Source organism: Numida meleagris, chromosome 17 (genome assembly GCF_002078875.1).
Source record: "Numida meleagris isolate 19003 breed g44 Domestic line chromosome 17, NumMel1.0, whole genome shotgun sequence".
NCBI lineage: Eukaryota > Metazoa > Chordata > Aves > Galliformes > Numididae > Numida > Numida meleagris.
In genome coordinates this window covers 8,204,671-8,223,966 of record NC_034425.1, presented here as the reverse complement: position 1 = coordinate 8,223,966, position 19,296 = coordinate 8,204,671, and the positions used below count along the sequence as shown (strand labels likewise).

Genomic DNA, 19,296 nt, shown 5'->3' with positions numbered 1-19,296 from the left:
CGGGCGGGCCGGCGGAGCCGCGGGGAGGGCGGGGGGTGGAGAGGGCAGCCTGGGAGAGCCTCCAAATTTGCCGAGCTGGGCTGCAGCGGGAGCTGCCCGGCGCAGGGGTGGGGACTGCCCGCTTCCTTAAACGGCGCGGGAGCGGCGGAGCGGGCCCGTGTGCCGCCCCGGTGTGCCGGGCCGTGCCGACCCTCCCGGGACGCGGCCGCAACACGTGGAGCAAACTTTCGAGGGATGTGTCTGCAGCCGGACGGAAACTCCGCCGCGTCGGGATCGCGCCGTCACGTTGCACGGAGCAGCTCGTCTCTTGCTGGTTTGGTGTTTTTGGGTGTTTCGTTGTCGTCGTTATTATTATTTTTTTCTTTTTAAAAGGCTGCTTTGGGCTGTTTTTTCTTTTCTTTTTTTTTTTTTTTTCTTCTTTTTTCTCTTCTTTGCCCTACTTCTCCTGCGTGTTGGGTTGGGACTTTGGAAGCACGCTGGGGCAAGCGCAGTGCTTGAAAAGCCGAGAGAAATGTTGCAACGTCCCTGGTGGCAACGAATTTATTATTTGCTTCTTTTGCCTTTTGCAAGGGCAGAGAGGAAGGGTGGAAAAAAATCTCGATTTGATCAATACCGGCTTAAATATCCGCCTGCGAGCGGCCGGGGAGGCGCGGTAGAGGGCCCGCCGTCGCCCTCCGCTTCTCCGCACGGACTTCGGCTGAGCCCGAGCCCTTCCCGGGCGTAATCCCGCGGAGCTGCGGCCCTGGGGAAGGGAGGAGGCCGCGGGGATCCCCCCGAGCCCGTTCCCCCGCTCCCTCTCCCCCGGCTGGCGCAGGGCTCGGGCTCTTTCGGCTGTTGGAAGCGCGCGGCGTTTTCGCTGTCTGCTGACGAAGTTCCCTCGGGTTCGGGCTCGGCGGTGCCGAGTCACGGCGCGTTGCGGGCCCGGCCCGGGCTGCGGGGCGCCGGCACTGGGGGAGGGGGCGGCGCGGGGCTCTGCCCTGGGCCGGGGCGGCGGCTGCTGCCGGCGGGGTCCCCCGTGGCCGCGGGGCGGGGGCCGGGGCTCGGCGCTTGCGATAGGCGCCGGCCAGGGAAGGGAGTTAAATTAAAAGAATAGTTTAATAAAAAAAAATCACAATCCGCGCCCGATCGGGCGAGCTGAGGGCTGGGTCTTTGCGGGCGAGATGAGAGGTTCGTGTCTTCAACTGGCCTACAAAGTCCCAGTTCTCGGCTCCCAGGACCTGCCGGGCTCGCAGCGGGCGAAGACGGAGCGGTTGGGGCCGCTGCCCCCGGGACGCGGCGCGGCCCGGCCCGGCTCGGGGCGCTCCGGCCGCTGCCTTCCCCCTTCCCGGTTCCCCGCGGGCCGTAGCGAGCGGACGGAGCTGGTTCTCCGCGGAGCGTAAGTGCGTCGCGTTCCTTCCAGCGCCGGGAGGGCCGCGGCCGCGCGCGTCGGGTCGGTGCCGTCGGTGGTTGCGCTGCGCGGGCCGCCAGCCGGGGGTCGCTCCGCGGGGCGTGCGGCCTTCCCCGGCGCTTTCGCTTTCAGAAAACACATCTGTTTTCTTTCTTTTTTAAATTTCCTCTCTTCTTTTTCCTTTTTTTTTTTCTTTTTTTTTTTTTCCCCTCGCCCTTCGGATGCTCCGTAATATTTGCCTTCGATTTTGGTTCTGCACGCTGCAGTTCTGTGGGCACTGGTTTGTGCTCCTTGCTCGGCGCGGTGTGCGTGTAACGCCGTGTGTATTGATGACTCTTTGCTCATTTAGTCTGCGTGTATCGCTTCCGTGTCCTTCTGTATTATGCTACGTTACATTTTAGGTTCTTAGATTCGAATTATTTTGCGGCTCCCCGTAGTTTTTTGTTTGTGATAAGTGTCTTTCCTTCTCCCTTCTCAAGTTGAGAGCAGTGATCTAGAATAAGGAGACAGGCCAGCTGGCAGCGGTGTTCTCGTGGCCACGTTCTATAAAAGCCAATGGAGAATGGGGTGGCTCAGAAAACGCACGGGAAGGTTTTAAAATGAATTATTTCTTTGCTGGAGTCCTGTGCTCGGTGTACACGCAGGCACCTGCCCGCTCCACACAACTTTTACACTCAGATCCCACGAGACTTTTGCAAACAAAACCCGTTTTCAGTGCCACGTTCTGTACGCTTTACCCGTAAAAACATTCACTGCGTGTTTTACAATTGGTAACAATTTGTAAATGGCATTAGAGGCCACCGCTTAATTAATTTCTCCATCGCTCGGCCCCCTGTATCCAGCACTTGTGCACAGCACAGCGTGTATTAATAGCCGTCCCTCTGACGTGTGTGTGTGTGCACGGACGGGGCCGCTCAGTGCTCGGTGCTGCTGCTGGCTGTGGGCACGGCGGAGCAGCCGGGCTGCGCTGGGCCCGTTCCCCTTAGAAACCTATTGGTGCTGGTTGGGAGCTTTCTCTGAAACCAGAACTTGAAGGAATTTGTTTTTGCACATTTCTTTTCCCTGCACGCCCTTTTTTTTTTTTTTTTTTTTTTTTTTTTTTTCCGGAGAACTCTGCCTAGCAGCCACAAAAAGGAAAAGTATGCGAAAGTAGGGAGTAAAGTCAGAAACAGTGTTACCCTTTTTGGAGAGAACACTGCTGGGGAGCGCCCTGCCGGCCTGCTCGGAGCCCTTCCTCCCCTCGGATCTTCAGCTCTTAACGAAATTAATCTGCAGTGAAATCACAGAAATCTGATTCTAATCATCCGCCCTGGAACAAGAGCAGCTACGGGACGGCAGGCATAGTGTAAAAATACTTTAAGCGTGCAGAGCCGTATCATTAACATTAAAACCTGATGGTGTGAAAGAGGGGAGCGGGGAGGAGGTTTCTGTGCCTCTTTAGCACTCTGCTTGCAACTTCTCGTGCAGCTCCTCAGGTATCGCAGGCGAGCAGTGATCGCTGCTGTGGCACTTGGTGCTGCTGCTCGGTCTGTGCAGCTGGTCGGGAAATCAGAGTTTTCTCTTCCATAGGAGATGTTCTCAATGGTGGTTTGCTTTGTAAAGCCGGGTAAACGGCTGGGTTTAGCTTTTGCCAGATTCAGCGTAATCTGGATTTTTTTTTTCCAGCAGTAATTGTTTTCTTCCTGCATTTAAGCAACTCCGACAAGTTCGGCTCCCATAGCCCCGTGCTGGAGCGCTGCGCAGCATCCTTGGAGGTGCTGGCTTTGGATTTGGGTCCTTCATTCAAGACCCAGACAAGGTGTGGTGCTTGCAGAGCTCAGCATCTCGCCAGCATCAGGATGCGTTAGATCTGTTTGAGCTTCTGCCTCTTCCATTGCTTCTGGAAACTTTTTTTTTTTTTTTTCATCGTGAAGTTTGCCAAGGTGAAAGGACACGTTTTTGTCCAAGCAATATTCATCCTTTTGAGCTTACATGGATGCAGTTCGTGGCTGCCAGAGCTCTGTGGATGGGCTTTCTGGCGCTAAGAATGTATTTTTTCTCCATTCATCTGCACTGTTAGCAGCTATTGTAGCCGTACGTGCTACCTCGATAAGTGCTCCCCAGCTCCTGTTTGTGCCCCAAGGAACACGCAGTGCCACGCAGATGTATTTCTCAGCATCTGTTTTACACTGTTCAGTTTAAACATTCTCTCTGAATTAAAGTTCAGGCTGGAAGAGAGCATTCCCTCGTGCCCCAAATGACTTTTTGTGGGTCAGATTACAAAGCAAAAATATTTTATTTTTACATAATATTGCTCCGAAGGCTGGACTGGGGGTAGGCCACGCTTTAGCACTTTCCAAATGCTAAATACGATGGTTCGAGCTTCTGCTGCAAGTTGTGGACAAGCTCTTAAATTACTGCTTTTAGCTCTGGAGCTTTCAATAACGTGCTTTGCTCTCTGGGATGCAGGCTGTATTATTTCCCCCCCACACCCCAGTTAATAATGGGGCTTTGTTTTATTTTCACTTCTAAACTTTATGCCTCTCTTGCTAATGTTTCTGTGTGTACAAATGTGCTTTCTTCATCCGTCAGACTTGGCAATACTTAAGCCACAATAAACTAGTTCTGGGCAGTACAGCAAGGCTCTCTATTTATCAGGGCCTTTCTGGGGAAGTTTATTACACTGCAAGAGTGACATTTTCAGCCTGCTGAAAGAGTTGGTAAATATTTGGCAAGTCCTGCTCCTTCAACAAAAAAGGGGCCATATTTTATCTGTGATAAGGCCTGAAAGAAAACTATCTAGGCATTAAGGGCCTGAGTTGTTGAGCAGAGGGGTGGGGTTCGTGCAGGATATTCTTTGAATTGGACCAAGAAAAGTCAAATGTTTGCCTGCAATTTAGGAACCGCTGGTCCTCTATGTTTGCAAATAGAGACCTTCAAGCCAGGGTTGTATTTGGAGTTGCAGAAGGGCACTGAGTGTGGTAAGTCTGCAGTATCTGCGTTACAGGTTTATGTGATCAAGGAGGGAAGGTTTGAGCGGGCTGTGCCTGCTATCAGCACTGCTGTTCCGTCTGACCTTTTGCAGAAGCCCGGCCATGTGCTAGAGCCTTGCACCCTGGGTGTGCAGACTTTTGTAGGCCTGAAGCTCACAGATCTCTCCCTTCCCCCTGTTCTCCGCACCGTCCTCAGGTGGCAAGCCCCGTGCTCTGTGCCAGCCTTACTGCGGGCCGCTCCTTCCCCACGCGGGGGCAAGCCAGCTGAAGGGAGCGCGCTTTTCCCTTCCCACTGCTGGTCTGCTTGAGAAAAGCCTTCCAGCTCCTGCCGGCCTCATCGCTTCCCTTCCTGGGGATCCAAAAGCGATGTCCCAAAAGGGGAGAGGAGGCAGGATGCCTCGAGGGGCTGCAGGGCACAGCGTTCCGAGGCTTCAGCCGCTTCCTGCAGTCCGTGTGCCGTCCCTGTAAGGCACAGAGATGGGTGGCATCTGCACGGCTCCCACGCAGCGCTGTCTCCCTTTGCCGGGTATTATTTCTGGTTAGTAGAGGGGTTTCACCTTTCTGCCTGGGTTCAGTTGCTTTGGGAGAGGGAGTGAAACAGAGCGTGTGAGCACGTGGTGGTACTGATAGGGGGATTAGAGCTGCTCAGATCCCAGAGAGGGGAGTGTCCCATGCGGGGCTGGGAACCCGTACTTGCTGGGGGCACAGTGGGACTTTGAAACCCCGTCACCAGTCTGTGTTTGCATGAAGCTGAGAGCCAGCAAGTGTGGAAAAGGAATCATGAGGCTGTGAAGTGTAAGAAATGAGCCAGGAGTGATGCTGGTCTGGCGACAGCTTCTGCTTCCCTGCCTACCCAGTGGACTACAGGTTAATGGCATATTGCTTTAGCACTACGTAATCAAAATATTTCGGAGGCATTGCTGAGTAGCTGTGGTTTTGTATAGACTTCCTGGCTTTTACGTGGATCCTGGTGGCCTATCAGCTCAGGAGGATTAGGTTGGTGTTTTTTTCCCATCCATGGCAGCAGTAGATCTTTGTTCTTCCTCTCTTCAGACAGAGTTTTTCCCAGTGTCCTGCAGGTCCATGTGGGTCTGTGTTGTGCTCCGAGGCATCATGTGGGATTGGAATATTTCTCCAGTGCAGATTCGTGACACCACTTACAGGCCTGGGATTGGAGTCTTGACCGTGCCTGCTAGCGCTGCCGTTCATTAACATTACTTTAATTGTGTGACGTCCCATCTGACCAAGGTTCTGGAGTCATGCTCGGGCAGTTGTGTTCCTCTGCGTTCTGAAGCCATCGCCCGCTGCCCGGGAGCGCTCTGTGCACAGCGGGGCTCCTCGCTGTGCCCTGCTCCCGCTGGAGTCTGGGAGCAGTGAAGTGGTGTCACACCGCTTCTTAACGCCGTTTCCGTTGTCTCTGTGTGCACTTCACATATTTTTTTGCAGTGGTAGGTATGGCGTTTCCTCAAACTGTAAAATTAGGAAGCAGATTTCATTCAGCGATCTCTCTTTGCGTGGTAGCTTGTAAAATACTGTGAGAAATGCGGTTTAAAATGTTACAATTAAATTCAGCCAGTAGCTTGCAGAAAGTTCCCGGCCCAGCGGCGTGCTGAAGTTAGCTGGGCTTTGTGCTTCTGGGAAGAAATGTGAAGCTGTTTGGGAGCCTCCGCTGCTCTGTGCGGCGCGGGGCTCGGCGTGCCCTGCTGCCAGGAGGGTTACGTTCCCATACACCAGCGCGGGAGTTTAAGAAACAAAATCCAGAAGCTATTTGACGCTCAGCTTCGTGACAGAGAGCTGCCCAGGCCGGGTTAGGGCAGAACGGACGTAGCTGAAACATCTGGAATAATATCACATTTCCCCAAAACGGAATTCTCCTTAAGAGCAGCAGCGATTGCTGATATTTGAGAGGGTGGAGCGAGCAGCAACCGACCAATGCTGGAAAATGAATTAAGATTTTATAGAGCGAAGTGCTGAGATTCGGTTGGGGATTCGTTGTGATGAGAAGATGAGCGAATTCGGGGCCGTGGGACTCGGCGGGCAGTCAGCACCGAGCGCGGCAGAACAGGTTGTGGCAAACTGATGTGCAAGCTTGGAGCCAGAATCTGCATGAAAAGAGATTGCTTCATAAGGAGGAACTCGAATGTAGTTCACTTAAAACAGGCTAGATTTAAAAGTACGGGTGCTATTTTGGCACTTTGTGAAAGATACAGTTTCCTCAGGTGGACTGTGCTGGGTGTATGCTACACTTGAGGGATACTTAACAAAAGTAGATGTGAAGTCTCGGTTGCATTTAAAATGTTTTTAATTGCAAAATCTGCTTTGACTACAACGATATTTCGTATAATTGTGACTTCATTTGTTAATTTTGAAAGAAACATTTCTGGAGGAGGAGAATACTGCTATGCAAATACAGCCATCTGCAGAGCAAGAAACAGTGAAGAGTTTAATCACGACCGAGCTTGCCCATTTCAGTTTAATTTACCTTTGGCCATAAAACCAAACAAATAATGCAATGACTGAAAAAATGTAATCAGATATTTATGGCATACAGGGTTTTTTTTTTTTTTTTCCCAGTGTTGTGGATTACTCAACAATACAGTTAAAGTTATTTTGATATATTAGGAGTGTCTGTTTCACAGGAGTTACATGGGCCCCAAACCAGTTTGAGTCTGCATTTTAAAAGCAGCTTCGTTTGACTTGGTTTTGAAACAATTGCCCTGAAAGCAAAATTCCGCTGGATAAATGAAACTGAAATTCTTAAATCTGAGTTAGCGAGGGGCTTCCAAAAACGTCATCCAAAGCAGTGCACCAAAGGAGCAGAACTCCTGCACAGCTCGTCCCGTGTCAGCTGCAGCGCACAGAGCTCCGCTGAGATGAGAGCTGCGTTAAATTTAGCTCCGGGATTCACATACTGCACTCGCTTCATTGGAAGAGGTTGGTTCGCATGTGGCATATTTCAGCTAGTTTTGCATCTCCTTGGGGAGTAAATCACAGCCTGAATGAGAACATTCACGCACATTTATGACATTAGTGCTGCGTGCTGCTGGAGGCTCTGCGTGCAGTCAGACTTCAAAGCCAGCACTATCCCTGCCCTCCTTCCTGGGTTCCCACCTTCTGTAACCGACTGTTAAGGGCAGCAGCACTCAATGACAGAATGCTTTTTCTGTGTCTTGTAAACTTCTTTATGTAGGAAGAAGCTTCTCCCTTTAAGGTTTCCACTGGAGCGAGCTCTTCTCCCTCACCCTTCCAACGCAGCCCATGTAACTGCACTTGTATAACTAGTTGTCTCACATGCCCCAAATAAAAGTGTACTAACTCCAAAGAGTAAGGAAAACGCTTCAGAGCCAGTTTGAGGTGTTATGTAAGAGTCGTTACATAAAGTTTTGGATGTCTTTATAGTTTAAAACATTATTGCCTTAAAAAAAAAAAAACCCACAAACTGCAGTTTCTCTTGAAAACATCTTGAATTTAAACAGAAAATGTTAATTGGGATTGTAGGTTGTCTGCGCCGCAGAATGGCAGTGTCCAAGGCAGCAGGCCTGCCCGCTGCTCGCTGAGCACCTCTGTGAGCTGTGGGTGCCCGGCAGGGTTTGTCCCGTGCTGTGTCAGTTTGGTGGCTGGCAGTGTTCATGGATGAATGGCCTCGAGTGCTTTCATCATTATAGAGCAGCGTGTTCAGAAATGAGCATCTGCAAAGGCCCCTTTTCTAGCATTCAAGTGCATTTTCCAAATAGAAGTACGTTGTAACTAGCTTGCCACCGTTGTTACACTAGTGCTGAGTTAAGGGCAGTTGCTTGCAGGCAGCAAGCGTAGGTTAAATGAAATTCCCTTCAACTTCACTATTCCGGGCACGGCTTGGAGTGTAAGCAGCACTGCTGAGCTATTACCTGATGGCCAGGAAGGAAAAGAGCTGAAAATAAAAACGAGTACGTTGACGTGGTGTCTGACCTGACGTCTGATGAAGAAGAGCAGCAGGGAGCAGGCAGGGGAGGCACTGGGTTTCCACACTCAGCACGTTGCTGCCAGCCAGTCCTGGTGCCCCTGCTCGCAATCTGTGATGTCCTTCGGTCTGCTGGGGCCTAAGGGAAAATACCGGCCTCGGTCTGTCCTTGGAAAGGACCCTAAAACTTGTGTGGATAAAGCTGCTCTTCCAACAGTGCATGCTGGTGGTTCTGCTTTTCTGGATGTTGCTGTGACTTTCAAGTCTGTGGTAAGTGAATTTGGGTTTCTTTAGCCTGTTCTTATGGCTGTAAAACAGTGATGTTAAGAACACGAGCTCAGCTTCACGTTGCCAAGTCCTGTCTAGCTGAATTAATGGAATGTAGCAAACGAGGAGGAAGGTCCTGTTACTGCTCTAAGGAGGCGTCTGCAAACACAGGGTTGGGCTCCAAACCAGAGAGTATTCCCAGTGTATCTAGCTATCTGTAGGAAAGCATTTTGAAGTTACCATTGTGAAGTGAAGCTGAAATGAGAGAACAAGTCGTGTAAATTCTCCCAGAGCAGCGTTACTGCTAAGCGGGGGGTTCCCTAATGATGCATGTTTTCCCCACCTCGTGGAAGACGTTGCTGCACGTTGTACGACGACCAGCGTGGTGAGCAGAGAGCTGCACAACCTGAGGAAACACGGTCACCCCATCGGAGCTGTGAGAAGAGCACTGGGCTCAGCTCTCTCTCTCTCTGGGGAATGCTTTTCTTTCCTCCGGCTTTCCCTGGTAGCCAAAATGAGCACTTTTTGTGAATGCACTGGCAATAAGCAAGGTGTGATGTGATTAGTTAGGAGGAGGGGCCAAAACACGTACCAACTCCTGGATCTGTTGTCTTTCTCAAAGGGGACCTCCTTTAGAGACAAGTGCCTCTTCTCTTGTAATCAAACCTCGTGCGCTCTCCATTGCTGGTTGGAAATTGATTCCCATGTGCTGTGCTTTAATTGGAATCTCCTGGCTTGTCAGTGTTGAACGGTTTTAGTGGGTGAAGGTGGGCATGGTGCTCCCTGCTGCTAGGATGCTCCAGCTGGCGCTCACACCCCTGCCTCGGGATGCAGCTCTTGTCTGTCCCTCCGTGTTTCCTCGGTCACTGAGGAGGTGGCTGTGCCTTAGGAAAGGGAACTGTCTGCTCCCAGGCTCCTCTGCTTGCTCCTCCCTGGGGACTGGAGACAGTCTGACCTTCCTGAAATCGTTACGAACTAGGAATAAGCCTTTGCTAGGAAGGTGGAAAAGTGCAGTGAGAAAAATGGCCGGGATCTTGTACGTTGTGGCTGCTGAAACGTGAGTTTATGTGAGCACCCGTAGCTGATGTGTATTTTATGGTTGAGTTCTTCCATCTGATGAGTCTGCTGCTAGCAGTGCAATAGTTTTAGTAATGTGCTTCATATTTCTTTTGAGGAGTTTGTACACTCCTCAGACATAAAATATTATGGAGTCATGGTTGGAAAAGATCACCAAGATCATGTAGTCCAACCACTTAAATGAATGTACGTTGTTACCTGAAGCCCCATGTAAGCCCAGAACTTTGAAAATGCTTGTGAATGATAATAATTGCCTCATGTTTTAATGCTAATAAATAATATCCATACTGCTGTAATACCCATAATCGGTATTGGTGAGGGCGTGGGGAGAATGGCAACAAAAATTGCAATTAAAAAAAAAAAGCCCAAAACCAGAGTTTGGATGAATTCTTGGGAGTGTACAACCACGGGAGTACTCTTACAACCTTTCCACTTATTGAGCCTCAAAGAACTGGGAAATGGGGAGCAGTACAATACGAGTGAGATCCACTTCAAGGTCCAGGTCAGTAGCATGCTTAAGCACATGCTGAACTTCAAGCATATGATTAATCACATCCCTGGTCCACGGTGTAATTAAATGTGTGCTTAAGTGCTTTGTACAGCGCAGTACCAGCCTGCAGGCGTACTCTGCATACTGGTGTGCCTGAGAAAGTGGTGAATCAGAAAGTGATTTTTGGCTGGAGTTTGGAAACCAGCTTGAAAGAGCTGTTTAGGCACCCGGGTCTCATATTTGAATAGCTATGGAAAAGCTAGTCTTGTTGGCAGAACAGTGTAAGTAGCAAGGTGTGGCCATTTATTTTATGGTAATACCGTAGTTTTGTTTAAAATGAAGTTATTTAAAAATCCCTTTTGCTTAGCAATTTCCTGCTGTTCTCCTGTAACGCTTTGCTTTCCTTAATGCCAGCCAGACTTGACTCTGTTCCAGCAACGCCAAGCTTGCCCGGCTGCTTCTCTCCTTACTGGTCGAAGTGCAGGTAGATTCCAAACTGGAGGCAGTGTTGGTGGGTTGATGACAGCAGCACTCCTGCCTCTCCTGTAGGTGATCAGCCCGGGCACAGATCTGCAGTAACACCCTCAGCTGGGACCCAGCAGGTCCGTGTGTGGAGCTGCTGTGAGATGCCTGCACTGCATGGCCGTGCCCACGGGACACTGCGCAGCTGATGGCCGTGTGCTCGGCGTGGTCCTGGGCAGAGCTTTGGCCTGGGACTTTTCCAGCCAGCCCTGGATGTGGTGTGAAAGTCTGTGTGGGCCAGGGACCATTATTAACAGGCTGTTTGGATGTGGCTGCCCTGTGTCGGTGGCTTAGGTGATTTCAGACTGGACTGGCTGGCCCCTGTGCTGTTTAATTTACTAGCAGTCATGTAGCCTCTTTTAGCCAGAGCTCCTCCCCTGGAGCTTTTTCCGAGCGTTCTCCCTTCCTGTCCCTTTCCTTGTGCCAACCACTTTAATGCATTAGCCTTCACACCAGCAGCTCCTTCTCCGTTGCTCTGGGATTGTTTTGCCAACACGTTCGTTTGACCATGCAATGTGACCGGGCATCGCTGTCATGCTCTTCTGTGCCAGGCTGAGCTGGATAATGGTCTCTTGCCGCTGGAGGTGGGTATAATATGGAGCTTCTAGAAGATGTTTTGATGACTAATTGTTCTATTTTATATACTTAAAGTCAGTTAGGTGCTTTAATTTCCTTGTTCTGGGAGGTCTCTGCATATAAATGCTAGTGAGGTCACAGTAATGAGGCAAGTCAGCGCAGCATTAAATGCTGCTATCTGAACTATTGGCTCCTCCGCTGCTGAATGGTGGGAGGGTAGTTTTCCAAGTAGGCTCCATGGAAACTCTGTGTAATGTGTTTGATTATCCAACGTTGTCATTTTCAAAGGGACCAGTCAAGATTAACAGGGCCTAAATGTACCATCCCCTAAAAATAACTCTGGCTTTCCAGGTCCTGCTGATGGTGGCAGGGGTGTGAGAGGGGAGAAATGATGCTCCAAATGGAAGAATTCGAAGGAAATGAGTTGTAAAATGCCTGTGGACAAAACCACCCCTTGTCAGCCCTAGAAGGTGGGTGCCCTTCCACCAGTGCACAGGTGTGCATTCATTTCAGTGCCTCAGCACAGTGAGGACAGACAGCTTGGTGTTCTGCATGGAAGCTGGGCCGCTCTGGCTGCTGAAGACAGCAGTCAGTCCGTCTTCTGATAACTGGCAAAGTGAGAGACTTGCCGAATTTAACTAACGTGTGTATTTTTGTTTTGTTTTGGGTGAGAGAACCAATGAGCCCAGCTGGCATGGTGATTGTACAGCACGCTTAGGCTTGCACAAGGACAGCCTGATCAGAGTCAGTTTGTGGTGGCAGGACCCAAAGCTAATTAATGCCCTATTAGTAATTCATTCATGGCTGGAGGGATTTCCCAAATGCCAGGCACAGTTGTGCCACAGTCTCTCTTGGGGCAGGTCTTGTTTGGCGTAGGTTGGACCACGTTTAGGCATGCATTCGTTCTCTCATGCTGCAGTTAATATTTTCTTGGGGACCTCTTGTGATTTTCAAGATGATGATCAGCCCAGTCTTCGCTCTGAAAGAAAAATCTGAGAAAAGCTTCTTTTCAGAAGAGTAAATCCCATAAATAACTGGATTCTGGAAGCCTGCTTCGCCGGTATTTCTCCACAGCAGCTCATTAATTTCAGGGCCATGTTGGTACCGCTTGTTTTCTCGGTGCTGTGTCCTCTGGCTCGCTCACCTGGAGCCAGCCCCAGTTTTGGAAAGCAGAGTGCACACAGGGTCCCTGCAGCGCTGTGCGCTCTGAAGGCAGCCCTTTGTCTTCAGCAGGGTACCTGGAGCCGGCTCTGCGGCCAGCTGAAACCAGAGGCTGAGGCTCTGGTCTGGGCAGGGCAGGATGGCAGCAGGCAGCTGCTGTCACAAGGGCCAGAGTCTCTGCTGTGAGCGGGTGTTACTCATTTGGTAATACCAGTCTATTCCAGCTGAGGATCTACCCCTTTGTTTTGTGTACAGGACAATTTGTTTTCAATTTTTGGTTCTGAAATGAAACTGTCAAGATGAAATTCACACTTAGAAGATTCAGGGAAACAGCCCTTTGTGCGTTTCTAACAATCCTCTTCAGCGACTAAAGCTGGAAGAATTTAGAAACTGCATTCACTTCCTACCTTTGGTTTCTTTTTGTGCTGTTCTCGTGTGTGATGAATTTCAAATCTAACACACCAAAAAAGCCGTCGGTCCCAAATCCTCCCCCTGACCTCAGTGTAACCGAGGGACTTGTGCTCTGATGATGAAGCCCGGCTGTGCCTCCTGCGGCAGCATGGGCAGCACATCCCTGTGTGGCACGCACAGCCACGTGCTGCCTTTCCAGTTCAAGAAGGAACACGTAAACCCTCCATGAAGGGGGGTTCCCCGGGGCAGGACACATCCATCCTCTGGGACTCTGCCAGCTACCCAACACAAGGAAACCAGAATCAGGGTGAGAGAGCCTAACTGGGCTGAAATCTGCAGCGCGTGCGGTTCCGTGCTGTGCTCTGCCCTGGTGAGCTCGGTCTGCTCGTGCTGGGGAGGCTCCCAGCTTCCTGCAGGGTCTCAGCGGGTTTGTGTTCTGAGTCAGCACAACAGCAGTGCTGCAGGGACCTCGTCCTTACCTGGGGCTCCTTCCAACTACAAAGAGCTGTTTATTGTCATTCCAAGAGGAAAAAGAAAAGAACTGTTTGGAAATAATAAAAGCATGCATCCCATTTTAATTTTAGTCCTAGAAACTACTTGATGCTCATTACAAAGGAATTGATTCCTTAAACGAATGAAGCAGCAGTGCTGCTTTCAGTGTGGGACTGCTGATGCTCTGACTCATGCTTTGCATCTCACAGGATCGGGCTTTTATGCTTCATTTAGGACACCAACGTCATTAGCATTCAGAGAGCTGCTGCTTTTTTTTATTACGATACTGCTGCTACATTTTTATTTTTTTATTTTTTTTTAAGATGCAAATAATGTTTGGACCAGAATCACAGCTCGTGTTTTATTACCAAATCAGGGCATAATAGTTGCTTTCATATGACTTTCAAGCGTTAGAAGAAATTCTAAATGAAAATGAGGTGTGGCTTTGTACGGCGATGAGAGGGGCTGAGGAATTTGCTGGATGCCAGGTTGGCTGCTGCCGTGCAGTGTCTTTCGCTGGTAGGAGAGGGGAGGACATTGGTCTTGTGTTGCACGTGGCCGGGACCTTTGGTGCCCCAAACCTCGGCGTTCCCGCTGCATGCAGAACAGCTGCACCAGCCCCATCCGTGTCCCTGGCTTTGGCATGTTTGCACGGCAGCGGCTCCAAACACGACGCTGCTCTGCGTGGCTGAATGTGGCAGCTCAGCCCCATTGTTCTGGAGCTGGATGTAAGGCAGCCGCGTGCATGTGAGTCCTGCCCAGTGCCTGGCCGGGAGAGGGGCACCCACACTGTGCGAGATTGCTGCTCATAGTGCTCATCGTGGGACTTCAGTGACAGAGTCGTGTTTGTGTTAGGCTGTAACTTCTGGGAGTGGGGAAGACTGTCCTTTGTGGATGGGCAGGGCATTTTTAATGCAAGAGGGGGAGAGAAAAATAGTGCTGCGAGTCCTCAGTGGTTCCCTGCTCTGCTGCAAAGGCCCCGGGAGCCCTGGAGCAGCTCCTAAATCCCTGTCCTCACGGGCAGCAGTGCTTGGTCAGCCTGCAGGGCTTCCCACAGCACTCATGGGGACAGCGTGCCCATCCAGCACCCCACAGCAAGCTCAGGGGAACAGCAGGGCAGGAGCACGCATGGGAATCTGCCTGTGGATTCTGTTGAGTCCACCGCCATCAATACCCGTGAGTTAAAAGAAGAGTGCTACTCCTTGCCCTACGAACATGCTGGGCTGGGCTGGGAATTCCAAGAGGATTTGTAAATGAGGGTTGAAAATTCCCAGCCAACTACTTGGCACCTTTTTAACAGGAAAAGTATAGCTCTTAAAAATCACATCATCTGAAAGCGGTTGAGAAATCAGTCGCAATTACCTAATTGAGCTCCCAGCTTTATTAATAAATCAAGAACAACTGCTCGTGCAGTGGGCGGGCGCTGCGACCCGCTCCCCCCGTCGCAGTGCACACACACCAGGTGCTCACCACGCTGGGCGCTCTGCATTTACTGGAGGAAGTGCAGCGCTGCGAGTGCCAGTGCCGCGTGTGCTTGCAGGACCAGGCGTTGCTTCATTTTGCCCCAGTGATATGGGGGCATTTGAGGGTTGCTTGCAATGAGGTATGCTTTGTGTGGTGGCATTTCTGCCGAGTGACAGACGAGCCATCTGGCGTTACGCTGAAGTGCAGCGCAGCGTTTGCTTAGGAGGGAGCCTGCAGCGATGACAAAGCAGTTCCACACCTCCGCTCCTGTGTCACGGCTGGTCAGCACGGCCGGGCTGCTGCTGACGAATCAGCAAAGCCAGCATGAGATGGCAGAGCCGTGCTGGAGCAAAAGGAGCCCGTCAGACCTCTGCCCTCCTAGGGACGTGGAGGGGACTGAGCGGCAGCAAGAAAAATGAGGGACTTTCAGGGGCAGCTGTGTTTTACTAACCCAGTCATAATGCCCCTAAAAATCCTTATTGTTCTTGCAATGGTCAACTGTGACCTCCGGCACGGGGAGGCCTGGAAGGTAAGCACGAGTGCTGGGCGCACGGTAGGGCAGGTCTGCGTTCGGGAAGGCTTGCTTGCAAGCTGGAGTGGTGTTACAGGTTGGGGAAAGAGTTTCTGTTGGAGTGGATTGGAAAAGATTCACTGTTAATTGTGGTACGGAGAGTGCATTGTTGCATGAAGCTCAGGGCATGAGAACTGGAACACAAAGTGGGAGAAATGAAAGAAACCAAGCACTTTCCCTCTCTGCTGTATCAGTCTTGCATTTGCGCCCATCAGAGCAAAATGCAGCCAGGGATGTTCCCAAACCAACCGCAGAGACACAGCCCCCGTCCACACCACTTCAGCAGGAGCATCGCTGGTTAACAGCAAGGCACTGGGGAGCAGGGGAGGGTGCACCCCGAGCCACAGAGATTTACTGATCCTTTATTCAGCATTATAAATTGTTCCACTGGTTGCAGGACAGTCACGGGACATGGGAACGTGCCCGTGCAGCATCACCAGCGTGCCTGGGCAGCAGGGAGCACCAGCTGCTCCACCAGCGGCCGCGGGGCTGGGCTGGTGCCCGCCCATGTCCCTGTGCCCCTATTCCTGCACTGCTGCCTGCTTGCTGATGGAAGGGCTCCGTCCTGCAACGTTCCTGCTCACGTCCCTTCCTGTACCATCCCAGGACCGAGCTCCCACAAATGATTTCAGCCAGAAGTGTTTAAAAAAATTGTTTTCTCAGATTCCAGGACAGTGATGTGTGCTAGCTCATTACATCTGCATTTCTTCTTTTGTTCTTTCAGTGTTCAATTTATTCTTTTCATGCTTGGGAAAGTGCTGGTGGTTTTAGACTCAGTGCCATTCGTTACGTTGTGAACTGCCCTCTCCTTGCTAACTCCCTGCTTTACTCCTCTTTCTGCTGAATTGCTCTCAGTCATTGCAGATCTCTGCTCATTCTCATCGCTGTTTTCTGAGCTTCGTTCCTGCTTAGGTCAGACAGAGATGCAGCAATTGCATGGAGAGAAGCAATTTGTTAAATAGAACTGTAATATTCAATTATCCGCCGTCTTCATGCATCCTAACACCTTGTTTGCACTTCTGAGAGCTTGGATGTGTTAAGTTTTTATTTTCATTGAACTCTGCAACAATGTTCAAAGCTTTTATCCTCTAATAACTCTACGCAAGGATATGGATAATCAAATCAATCTGGCTCCGCAGCAGTAACTGTCCTTTTCCCAGCATCTGGTTGGTTTAGTCATTACCTTTTTGAAAAGGCTCTGTTTATCAATTAATTGATATGTTTATCATCAATGAATTCTGCTTTATATGACTGTGCCAACAGATTAGAAATGCATGCTTGTTTTTATTTTTTTTTTCCTTCTCTCTACACAGACTGCGTAGACTTGTCTTTACACATCACTTACCCATTTGTAATTGGGCTAGATGGCTGCGGAGCAAGCATTACTCATTTGTTATTTGTCATTCTCAGGAACATTTCAACTGCTTTTCTTAAAGCTGAATTCTATGTAAAGGAGAAGTGACTAGAAACCCCAGATTGGGTCCCAGGTCTTGCTTAACGTTGTAAGGCACACTGTCTTGCTGACGCGACTCCAGTTAAGGTATGGTATGAATCAGGAGCTCGAACAGCCGCTGTGGAATGAGTGCGTTCACATGAAGTCATCCTGCAGCAGCTATTGCAGAATAGTCAGCTGCCCTGTGTAAGCAAGCCCTAAAAGACAATCCTGGTCCCAGCGATTGTGTGACTAGGTAAGAGAGATAACGGGCACAAGAAGGGCACCCTCCTGTCAACTGAGGATGGGCTGGGAGCGAAGAAACTCGTGCTGCTCAGGGCCACCCTGCAGGCTGCTTCCAGGAATGCGCTGCTTTTGGAGTGGTTTGGTTCAGGACTTTCTGCTTTGATGCCTTCGACTTCTGAGATGGGCCCATGATACGAAGCCGCAGGCCATTTCCTCATACAGCCAGCCCAGCGTTTTCACCTGATACCAAAACAAGATGGAAGGAATTGAATGTTTCCCCCGGTGAGATGTGTGGATGGAACTGATCTGCCTTTAAGCCAGTATCTACTGAATGAACTAACCAGAACTGCCTCCACTGCTAACGAGTTGGAGAACAACAGTCTACTCTTAGTACTGAAAACAGGAAGATCCGGAAGGGGTTTTTGTTTCTATGTTATGATTTTTATCTTTAGTATTCACATCTTACTCCAAGTAAGAATATTTATATGTTAAAATAAACACATTTTTGCTTTGTAATACTGGAATGAGCCTGCCCAGCTTCTTCCTATCACAGCTCTGCCCCATGAAGAGAACCCACGGGTGGATGTGAAGCTCGGAGGGGCCCCTCCGAATGCAGGGGATGCGCACAGAGCAATCCTGCAACTCATCCCAAAGCCGGTGCCTGGATGAATGGATCTTTTTCTCATGTGCTATGGGAACTCTGCCTATATAAGTGTCTGACAAACTCTTCCAGTGCGTTATAACCTTGTATCTTCTACCTTCTGGTAAGCCACAATTTCCTGCTTATGCATCTCTGTGGAAGAAGCCCTTCATATATGTGACTGCATGCGGTGAATAGGAGAGCAAGAAGAGTTGGTGTTATTTTTATCCTATCTGTTCTCAGAACAGCTCTCCCAGTCACACACCCCTCCAAGAGCCTTTCGGAGTGGATGGCAGGTGCAGAGCCCTGTGGGGACACTTGGTACTGGGCCAGGGGCTGGCAAGCAGGAGGGCTCCTGCATGCCCTGCAGGTGGGATCCTGCTCCGTTTCACTGCAGGACATTCTGAGCAGACCTGTGAGTCCATTTCTCTGTGCTCAGGCCAAAGCACTATGGACAAATTTGGCTCTTCCTTTTGAAACATCAGTGTCACTTAACACCTCCGGTCTGGCTTGGAAAATGCAGAAATTCCTAAAATAAATGTGTTTTGAAAAGCATACACAGGCAATCATGGTTTTTTCAGGCAGTCTCAAGTGATGCCATCAACTTCTACTCTGCTGAAGTGCTGCCCTAGACTTCCTGAAGTTGCCATCCCTAGCATATGCTGAGTAGTATGAACGTTAAAATAGACTGCCAAAATAAAGCATCCTGGTACTTGCATGCAGCTAATTCTGCATAGATAGCAGAGGATGTACTAAGCTTGAGCTACCATTCACAATTCTTTGCACATCCTTTGAAAGCACCCAGTGTCTACAGGCATTAGTGTGGGTACAACAGCCCACAAAGGAGCACAGGTTGCAGAGTGAGACTCGCCACAAGGAAAAGAAAAAATCAAAGCAATTGCATCAGCATCTTTCAAGCACTGGTGTTCCAGGCTGCACGGAGTCTGGCTGCATGGGACCCATTCTGAACTGCCCTGTGATATTATCAACTGCTTTCAATGCACAACATCTGCCTGGACTAATTTAATGTGGTACATTCAGTCAAAGGAATTGTATGTCAGCCACATGATCTGAATTAGACCGGTGCAAGAAATAACATTTTGCAGGCAAATTTGTTGCTTTCTTTCACTGGAGCCCTTTGGTACTTCGCTGTAGTTTTTGATGAATAGCTGCTTCATGGAGGAAATATGGTTATTAAGGCAAAATTTCTTCATGATTTAAACTATTTTCAGTAAGACTGAAGAAATCCAAGCTGTCAAGCAGCCTTTAGTTTTAGCAGATTACTGTTGAGCTTTGTCTTTTTAATGAGGACAGTATTGGCTGAGTTTAAGTAAGAGAATTGGTGGGACAGCCAGGACAGCCTTCCCAAGAGCTGGTCTCTGTTCTGGGGCTTAGCTGGTATTCGGTTGAGATTTGGTATTTTGGAAAAACAAAATAGAACCCCAGCAAAATGAATAGATGTCATGAGTCTCAAGCACATAAACTCATCAGCTGATGTAGGGTCATGGGACTCATCTGCCTACCTTTCTGTGCAGCATCAAATTTTAAACTTTCCAGTGGCATGGTAACAGGATCTGTCTTCTGAACCCAACAGCCATGCAGACAGAAATTCCTCGTTACTGAGGCTGACGCTGCCTTATATGCAACT

At 49.8% G+C, this 19,296-nt stretch overlaps 1 protein-coding gene and 1 long non-coding RNA gene across 5 annotated transcripts in view; one reads left to right on the top strand and one right to left on the bottom strand.

Annotated features, from left to right (window-relative positions):
- Nucleotides 2,476–19,296, top strand: part of LOC110407123 — a 34,245-nt gene continuing 17,424 nt past the window's right edge. Inside the window, exons 1-2 of one of the 2 annotated variants that reach the window (XR_002443740.1) lie at nucleotides 2,476–11,239; nucleotides 11,583–18,744. This is a non-coding gene — a long non-coding RNA (uncharacterized LOC110407123). Of the gene's footprint in view, nucleotides 11,240–11,582; nucleotides 18,745–19,296 lie in introns of those variants that run through there. The other variant, XR_002443741.1, reaches the window with a different exon arrangement.
- The window catches only part of COPRS (coordinator of PRMT5 and differentiation stimulator), a 143,854-nt gene continuing 141,671 nt past the window's right edge, over nucleotides 17,114–19,296 (bottom strand). For all 3 annotated transcript variants that reach the window (XR_002443738.1, XR_002443739.1, XR_002443737.1), the window contains one exon: nucleotides 17,114–17,248. The gene's annotated coding sequence lies outside the window, so the exon portion shown is untranslated. The remainder of the gene's footprint in view (nucleotides 17,249–19,296) is intronic.